This window comes from Babylonia areolata, chromosome 29 (assembly GCF_041734735.1).
Source record: "Babylonia areolata isolate BAREFJ2019XMU chromosome 29, ASM4173473v1, whole genome shotgun sequence".
Lineage (NCBI taxonomy): Eukaryota > Metazoa > Mollusca > Gastropoda > Neogastropoda > Buccinidae > Babylonia > Babylonia areolata.
In genome coordinates, this window is record NC_134904.1 from 35,534,220 (window position 1) to 35,544,147 (window position 9,928).

General features: G+C 43.9%; 1 non-coding gene across 1 annotated transcript; it reads right to left on the reverse strand.

Annotated features, from left to right (window-relative positions):
• Positions 1–7,791: 7,791 nt before the first annotated feature.
• Trnas-aga (transfer RNA serine (anticodon AGA)) lies at positions 7,792–7,873 on the reverse strand. Its single transcript has one exon. It is a non-coding gene; the product is annotated as a tRNA-Ser (tRNA).
• Positions 7,874–9,928: the final 2,055 nt, after the last annotated feature.

The following is a 9,928-nucleotide window of genomic DNA, read 5'->3' on the forward strand; positions in this document are numbered from 1 at the left end:
ACACACACACACTGATACACACACACATGCACGCACACACACACGCATATGCACACACACACACACACACACACACGTTTGAACAGAAGCTGCATATTACATGTGGATGGGGCTGATGACTAGATCTTCAGGTAGATGGTTGTTGATTGCGCATTTCCATTTATCAAACTAGATTTGTTCACTGGAATGAACTTTTTTTTATGGCAATCAGTCACTTTGAAGAAAAAAAAATCCTTCAAGAAAACAAATAACCAAACAACAGAACACAGGCAGCAAAACAAGAGTTCAGTCGTAAAAGCAGGATGGAAGGGGCTCCTCTCTGGTACTTCCTCTTCTCCCTTAACCCTTTCACTGCCAACCTCGCATTTATGCAGCAGCTGGGTAGAGGACCCATGTCACTGAAGGGTGACCAGATCACGGGTCTGTTATCACAATGAACCTACTGCTCTTTTTTGTTCGGTGGTAGGATAGGTCATAGTTTCTACATATCGCAGGGGGCGGGGGGAATTCCTGGCTATTCTTAGACACCATGTTTTCTGTGTTTTACAGTACAGGGGGAATTTTGCACTCTAAATTGACTGGCGGTGAAAGGGTTAACTCTGTGAAGAGCCATAGAAGAACTGTTCACCAGATTCCTCCAGGTCTGTCAAAGTCTGGATCTCTTGTGCCTTGTCCAAAGCTGAACGTCAGAGAATAAAAAGGTACAGTACTTTTTTTTCTTTTCTTTTTTTGTGCGCAGGTACCTCAAGGTGTGCAAGCCAACGGTGCAGATCACTGCGCGGTTTTCCCGGAACTGCGTAGTGTTGATCTCCGGGCTCAGCCTGCTGTCGGCGCTGCCCACCTTCTGGGTGTACGCGAACGATGCTCAGGGCCAGTGCAGAGTCTTGACCTCGCTGCTGGGCTTCGTTCACGTCAAGAACTACTACACCGTTCTCTTCGCCGGCTTCCTTGCCATGCTCGTCGTCGTCGTCGTCTGTTACACCATGATCATCGTCAAGGTCAGTCAGGTCGCACATTGTGCGGGTCGGCTGGTTAGCCAAGCCGCTCAGAAACTGAATGAATTAATTGATTAATGGTGCTGATTATAATGATGATGATGATAATGACAATAATGATAACAACAACAACAACAACAATAATAATAATAATAATAATAACAATAACAGCAATAACAACAACAACAGCAATAATGATAATGATGATAATAATAGCAACAACAACAACAACAACAACAACTACTACTACTACTACTACTACCACGACAGCTACTACAGCAAGAAGAAGAAGAATCGTAAGATGAAATGCAAAACGTCTACAATGGTTATAACCAGAAAAATATACTAACATACGACAGTTTAAAGTTAAAAGTATGAGACCGAATAACAACAACAAAAGAATAACCAGCAACAAATCCATTTAAGTTGGGCACATAAGCACAGAAGGTGCTTACCTTTCTACACAAATTTGTGTGCTATTTGTTGCTGGTAGAGAGTTGGTTGATTGTAGTCAGGTCAGGGGCATAGCCCTTGCTACTGGTACCATGTAACCTCGTACTACCTGCCGCATGTGAAGTCTCCCAACGACGGACCAGGCGGAGGAGGAAACCTTTCCCAACGGCTGTGAAGGCGGAAGAGGATGACCAAAGGGCAGGGGGAGCTCTTATCCTTGGCTGGAAGTCCTCCCAGGGGACGGAGCTCCGAAGAAAAAACCTGCACCTGCCGAGGCCGTCCTACACGTGGCAGTGGGACTGTGAGCGTCGGTAGGCGAGAGAGTGGCGAAGGGACTGCAGAACTCCTTTTCACTTTAAAAAAAAAAAGTCACCTGTGCTGGTCAGGCAACCAGGCTCGTTTTCCCTTGCAACACCTGTGGGAAGTGCTGCGCATCCAGAATCGGCCTCTTCTCCCATATGAGGACCCACACCGACAGATAAGCCTGCCTGCCTACTCATCCGTCGGACCGACGGGAGACTCCATTAGAGAGTTGGTATGGGGTTCTGTGAATGTCTGCAAGACAGACAAGTGGACGTGGATGTATGATGGCTGGGTATAGTTCACTCTGTTTAAAGTGTAACTAGGGACTGGGTGGCGAAATTCACTTTTACTGACATGACCTCCTTGTGGCTCACAACGATACAGATGGAAAATTAACGAAAACGAATTCATTCTCCAACTGAAACCCAGACGTATACCAAAATCTGGATCATTTTCCAAATGCTAACTTTGTCAGAGAATGTCGTGCACTCGCCAAATCAGAGGATGCATTACTGAACACCGCCGAGGTAATTCAACATTTGAACAGGTTTATTGTTGTTGTTGGGGTTTTTGTTGTTGTTGTTGTTTTGTTTGTTTGTTTTTGAAAATGTCAACATGGGATCTAACTACGACAGCTGCCTGTTGGCTGTGCTATTGACACTAACCTGTGTGGGTGTATGTTGGTGCTGGGGGTGGGGGTGGGGTGGTGGGGGGGTACACATGAGTGGTATGGGGATAATTGATATCACTGAAAAGTTCGTGTCAGTGAAAGATAGGGTATGAGACAGATAAGAAGAAAATCTGAGACCAGATTATCTGTTTCCATCATCATACAATGGAAGTCAGTGTCTCTGTACCAGATGATCTGTTTCCATCATGGTACAGTGTCTCTGTACCAGATTATCTGTTTCCATCATGGTACAATGGAAGTCAGTGTCTCTGTACCAGATTGAACATGATATCCATCACGCCTCAGGTGAAGACGGCATCCTCCTGAGATCAGATTAACTCACTCAGTACGGCCAGTCCTCTCTTCTCCTCTACACAGACCCCTCGGATGTCCAGTGGGTGTCTGAAGGACCCAACCTTTAGCTTCCGTCGTCAGAATTGTGGTATTCTTTGTCAACATTCACCTGTTCAGTATAAGAGCCCTCCACTTGCAATATTTTGATGGTGGTAATTGGGGTGAAACGCTGTTAACGTCTTCTTTTTCGCCGTTCGTATGGAGAGAGTTAAAACATATCCATCATGACACCGTGGAAATCAGTCCCAGTTCCCTGACCCTAGTTGCAGCTAAAGCTGCCAGATTCTTCACACACTGTAATACTATTCTTCTGATACGTCTTCATAACCACAAACTTCCTGTCTGTTTTGCAGGTGAGGAAGTCTCAGCAGATCATGAAGGACCATCAGAAGACCATGAGAAAACGTCTCCAGGGAAAGAAAACCCAGGGAAATCAGGTGAAGGTGACTGACGGGGAACACGTCCATGACCCAGACAAGAATTCTCCAACCACAGCCACCGAGCTGTCCAGTCACCAAGAGGCCGGTAGTTCCAGTCACTCGATAGTCACCTCGTTTCTACGCCTTCCTATGAGGGCCTGGCAAGAGAATGACCAACATGTTCGTGAGAAGACGCGGGGAGCTGGACTTGTCTCGTTCTCTACCGACGCTAAGTGTCCCTCCGAGACAACCACTCCACCACAGTGTCTTGAGAACGGTGTGTCCAGTCACGTCCCGAACACGGATTCAGCACGTGGCCTGCAGCAGTCTGCCCAGGAGGACACCACCAGCAGGAATGACGAGGAATCCAAGAACAGGAAACACACAAATCAGCAATGCTTCAGTTCCGGAAAGCAAATCGATAATGATCTCGTCAATGACCAGCAGAATAATGCATCAACAGCTCGTGTGGGAAGCATCAATAATAATGAAGACACAGAGATCAGCAACCCAGTCCTGAAAGAACTGGAAAACGATTCGTCCAAATCATCAGATATGGGACAAGAAAGTTCTTCAGATGTAGGCTATGTTCCGCCACAGATTAATCCACCAGACAACACTCGGACCAGTACGGGCCTGGGCACTGACATTCCCAAAACCTCACAAGCTACTGGCGACATACCCACCAGAAGGAAGGTGGACAGAAATAGAAGAACCCACCTTCTCTTCAACAGTGGGACAAACGGGGCCTCGGGAACTCCAACCTCAACAACGCTCACACCAATAGAAGAACGAGCGGTGGAGGGGCCTCTTCCAAAGACAGGTCAACAAGGGTTTGGAAAAATCTTCAGAGGAAAAAGAAACAGGCAAATCCAGCCAGCCACTGCCACCATCTCATCTGTATCACAACGTGTCAGTGAAGCACCCAGATCAAACATTCCTTCGGATGATGGACATACCAACTTCTCCCCAAAACTCACCAGAAATGTGACCGTCACCAGAGCAACCATTCAGCGAACCTCGCGCAGCTTCCGTCTGACGTTGTTGCTGATGGTAGTGACGATAGTGTTCATCATCAGCTGGATCCCACCCTATGTGTCCATGGTGTGGTTCTTCCACGTGGGCTATACCTTCCCGCTCAAATCCTCTGATATAGCGCTTCAGAAATACGCTCCTACTGGGTACGTTCTGAACCACTTTGCCAACCCTGTCATTTACCTGGTCCTCAGTTCTTCCTTCAGGGAAAACGTGAGTCGCTTGTGGAAATCGCTCACGAAAAGATTCCATTAGAAGTTGGAACACTAAAAATGTAACTCTGTTATTTTCCATGATGGTGCGAATGATAATGACATGCGTTTCGCGATAGAGACGTAAAATATATGCTAAAAAAAAACCTGCAGAGTAATCGTGGTCTTGGACGCATGACACTGCGTATACGTGACACTGCAGGAATGGAAGTAGGCAGTACCAGCAAACTAGTTAATGTTTGTTAATGTTGTTGTACCACAAGAGCATTTGCAAAACTAGTTAATGCTTGTTAATGTTGTTGTACCACAAGAGCATTTGCAAAACTAGTTAATGTTTGTTAATGTTGTTGTACCACAAGAACATTTGCAATACCGCATTTAGCAGTATCACTACAACACCTTGTCAATAGTGTAAGTTAGCTGTATCACTATAACTCCTTGTCAATAGTGTAGTTAGCTGTATCACTATAACTCCTTGTCAATAGTGTAGTTAGCTGTATCACTATAACTCCTTGTCAATAGTGTAGTTAGCTGTATCACTATAACTCCTTGTCAACAGTGTAGTTAGCTGTATCACTATATCACCTTGTCAATAGTGTAAGTTAGCTGTATCACTATAACACCTTGTCAATAGTGTAAGTTAGCTGTATCGCTATAACTCCTTATCAATAGTGTAAGTTAGCTGTATCACTATATCACCTTGTCAATAGTGTAAGTTAGCTGTATCACTATAACTCCTTATCAATAGTGTAGTTAGCTGTATCACTATAACACATTGTCAATAGTGTAAGTTAGCTGTATCACTATAACACATTGTCAATAGTGTAGTTAGTTGTATCACTATAACACCTTGTCAATAGTGTAGTTAGCTGTAGCACTATAACTCCTTGTCAACAGTGTAGTTAGCTGTAGCACTATAACTCCTTGTCAATAGTGTAAGTTAGCTGTATCACTATATCACCTTGTCAACAGTGTAGTTAGTTGTATCACTATAACACCTTGTCAACAGTGTAGTTAGCTGTATCACTATAACACCTTGTCAATAGTGTAGTTAGCTGTATCACTATAACACCTTGTCAATAGTGTAGTTAGCTGTATCACTATAACTCCTTGTCAACAGTGTAGTTAGCTGTAGCACTATAACACCTTGTCAACAGTGTAGTTAGCTGTATCACTATAACACCTTGTCAACAGTGTAGTTAGCTGTATCACTATAACACCTTGTCAATAGTGTAGTTAGCTGTATCACTATAACTCCTTGTCAATAGTGTAAGTTAGCTGTATCACTATAACACCTTGTCAACAGTGTAGTTAGCTGTATCACTATAACACCTTGTCAATAGTGTAGTTAGCTGTATCACTATAACTCCTTGTCAATAGTGTAGTTAGTTGTATCACTATAACTCCTTGTCAATAGTGTAGTTAGCTGTATCACTATAACTCCTTGTCAATAGTGTAGTTAGTTGTATCACTATAACTCCTTGTCAATAGTGTAGTTAGCTGTATCACTATAACACCTTGTCAATAGTGTAAGTTAGCTGTATCACTATAACACCTTGTCAATAGTGTAGTTAGCTGTATCACTATAACTCCTTGTCAATAGTGTAGTTAGCTGTATCACTATAACTCCTTGTCAATAGTGTAGTTAGCTGTATCACTATAACACCTTGTCAATAGTGTAAGTTAGCTGTATCACTATAACTCCTTGTCAATAGTGTAAGTTAGCTGTATCACTATATCACCTTGTCAATAGTGTAAGTTAGCTGTATCACTATAACTCCTTGTCAATAGTGTAAGTTAGCTGTATCACTATAACACCTTGTCAACAGTGTAGTTAGCTGTATCACTATAACACCTTGTCAACAGTGTAGTTAGCTGTATCACAATAACTCCTTGTCATTAGTGTAAGTTAGCTGTAGCACTTTTACACTGTCAATGGTGTGGTAAGCAGCATTACGAGAACATTTTGTCTATACTGTAGTTATGCCACACTGTATACATGTGAAGTGGATGTGGATCTGGATGCATACGTCGTCGCAGGAGCCAATCATCGGCTATAAACGCGACGGAACAGGGAGACCGCAAAAACAAAAACAAAAGTATAAAAGGCCACTACACTGACCTAACAGCATTACAACTGGAGATTACGTGGCGGTATCAGTAAGGCGTTGGACTTGGATCCAGTGTTCCCCAGTGATAAAGCTCCGAGCCCCCGTTTCATCATTGTGATGTGTCCAATGTGTGTGGGGTTGGGGGTGGGAGATATGGGCGTGTGTGTGTGTGTGCTTGTACAAGTAAGCGTTCATCTGTGTGTGTGCGTGTGCGTGTTTGTGTGTGTGTGTGTGTGTGTGTGTGTGTGTGTGTGCCGTGGAAGTTGCGATACATAGACTAGAAATGAGTGTGTGGAGGAGGGGGGTAGAGGAAGTGCAGGGTAATGTGTGTGTGTGTGTGTGTGTGTGTGTGTGTGTGTGAGTTGGAGCTCATGTATGTTTATATGTATTTGACTGTGCTTTCATATCTGTGAAACTGCGTGTTTGGTGCATATCTGTTATGCATGTGTGGGTGTATGTGTGAATGTGTCTTCATGTTTTACATTTATTTGCCTATCTATCATCATTGTTGTCTTATTTATTTATTTATTTTTCATTACTACTACCTTTTTTTATATCATGATTATTATTTATTCATCTATTTATTTATTTATTTATTTGTTTATTTATTTATTTATGTAAGCTTATCTCTATATTTTTTTTTCTCAAGGCCTGACTAACGCTGCTGGTCAGGCATCTGCTTGGCAGATGTGGTGTAGCGTATATGGATTTGTCCAAACGCAGTGACGCCTCCTTGAGCTACTGAAACTGAACTGATGTGTCCTTCGGGGGCCGTCAAGAGACCATCGTGCCTGCAGATAAAGGTGTACCTGTGAGCACATCTGCCTGAGGCAAGGCAACTACCCGAGGGTAAGCAGTATCCGGTATTCAGGGACACTCGAATCTACCTGCAGGTCTCCAGACCCGAAGGCAAATTTACCCTCACCACCTGCCAAGGGTGACTGCCCACGAAGCGGAGGTAAACATGGCGGATCCTTTTGTTGCGTTGTTTTTGTTGAGGGAAAACAGGCGTGCTTTGCGCACAGCCCGTGTTTTTCTAACTTTCTCGACAATGCTCATCACTGCAGTGAGGTGAGAAGTACAAGAGCGTGCGCGGAAGGGAATCACCAGGATTTTATAATTATAGTTTCAGTTTCAGTTGCTCAAGGAGGCGTCACTGCGTTCGGACAAACCATATACGCTACACCACATCTGCCAAGCAGATGCCTGACCAGCAGCGTAACCCAACGCGCTTAAAAACGTCGCCGACAGGATTCGAACCTGTGCGGGAAGATCCCAATGGATTTCTAGTCCATCGCCTTAACCACTCGGCCACGACGACTTTCCGACTGAGTGCACCACGCGTGTCTTTAATACGAAGACAACTTCACCCTCAAGGTAAACTGTACCCGCGGGTCCCTGCCATGTCAATGGTAACTTGCCTTGAAGCAACAGGCTCTTTCCTCTGACTTTCCTCCTCCACACAGGTGTGAATGAATACCTGCTTTTGGTTGGGGGGAAGGGTACAATGGCGGAATAAGATGAATGGAACCCGCCACGCCCCCCCACCCCCCTCAACTCCTGCCCTTCCCCCCCCCTCCCACCCTCTCCCACCCCCGCCCCCCGTCCCCTGACACTGTGGATACGAATTCACTGCCACAATCGGTCGTGAAACTCCATTGGACCCTTAACTCTCTCCATACGAACGGCGAAAGAGACGACGTTAACAGCGTTTCACCCCAATTACCATCATCAAAATATTGCAAGCGGAAGGCTCCTATACTGAAGACGTGAATGTTGATAAATAATACCACAGTTCTGACGACGGAAGCTAAAGGTTGGGTCATTCAGACACCCACTGGACATCCGAGGGGTCTGTGTAGAGGAGAAGAGAGGACTGGCCGTACTGAGCACCTTCACAATCTTCATTCTGAACAGTGTCAGCGGCCATCCACCATGCTGGAAACTGGTGCTGAATTGTGGGTTTTGGTCCAAACTCTCTCGTCTGTCATTGTGACACTGGGCATGCCAGATATCTATATGACAAATGATGGTCTGCCGTGTATTTTGATCCGAGTTTCAAATCATCTGAGATGTTTTGATGACAGTCTACTTGTTCTTTGTCCGAAGCATTGTTGAGTTCAGTTGCAAAAAAACCCACAAAAAACAAAAACAAAAAAACCAAAAAAACAGTGCATTTTGATCTGAGTGATAATGTATGTTTTGTGTTGGTGATAAATACAGATTTTCACAAGATATGTGACAATTTCATTCCAGGTGACTATTTGAGATTATTAGTAGTTATATTATTAGTAGTGGTAGTAGTTTTTTTTTTAATGTATTTATCTATTATTTATTCACCTTTTTTTTTCTCAAAGCCTGACTAAGCGCGTTGGGTTACGCTGCTGGTCAGGCATCTGCTTGGCAGATGTGGTGTAGCGTATATGGATTTGTCCGAACGCAGTGACGCCTCCTTGAGCTACTGATACTGATACTGAGACTATTTGAGGAAGGAAGAGGGTGGCAGAATAAAGGCTCATCTGCCAATACAGAGTCTGTGAGGGTCTGGGTTCGAATCCCGCTCTCGCCCTTTCTCCTAAGTTTGGAAACTCGAACTGAGCGTCTACTCATTCGGATGAAATGATAAACCGAGGTCCTGTGGGCAGCACGTATTTGGCGCACTGAAGAAGAACCCATGGCAACGAGAGTGTTGTCCTCTGGCAAAATTCTGTGGAAGAAATCCACTAAGATATGTGCACAAATATACTATGCACGCAGTCAACACCTGGCTTAGCGCGTTGGGTCATGCTGCTGGGCAGACATCTGCTTAGCAAATGTGGTGTAGCGCGTATGGATTTGTCTGAACGCAGTGACGCCTCCTTACCGTCCGTTTGACCAGAAAGGTGATTCGTTTTAACTGAGATGTTAGATGGTGGTGTTTTTTTGTGTCTTTTTTTTCCTCAGATATTACTATTTTGACACAAGCAAAAATGGTGGTTCATACTAGGTATTTCGATCGTGTAATATTCCGTCAGAATCACATGCATGACTTGAAAGTTTCTGTGCTTGTGGTTTGAATGTAATACATTTGATCCTTATGTTCGTGCTTTGCCTCTCGTACCCGACGTTAGTTGTTATTGCTTTGTACTGGTTATTGTCGTTTGGTGTTGGACATCACTGTTTCGGTTGCTGTTGTGTTGTGTTTGTATTTGTATTACTCTTTTTGTCACAACACATTTCGGTTTAGTTGTTCAGTATTGGTCATCATTGGTTATCATTGTTTTCATACTGGCTGCAATTGTTTAGTAATGGTTATCAGTGTGAAATGGTGGTAATCATTGTTTATATTGGTTATCATTGTTTTAGTATTCGTTTTTTTCATTCTTTAGTGATGGTT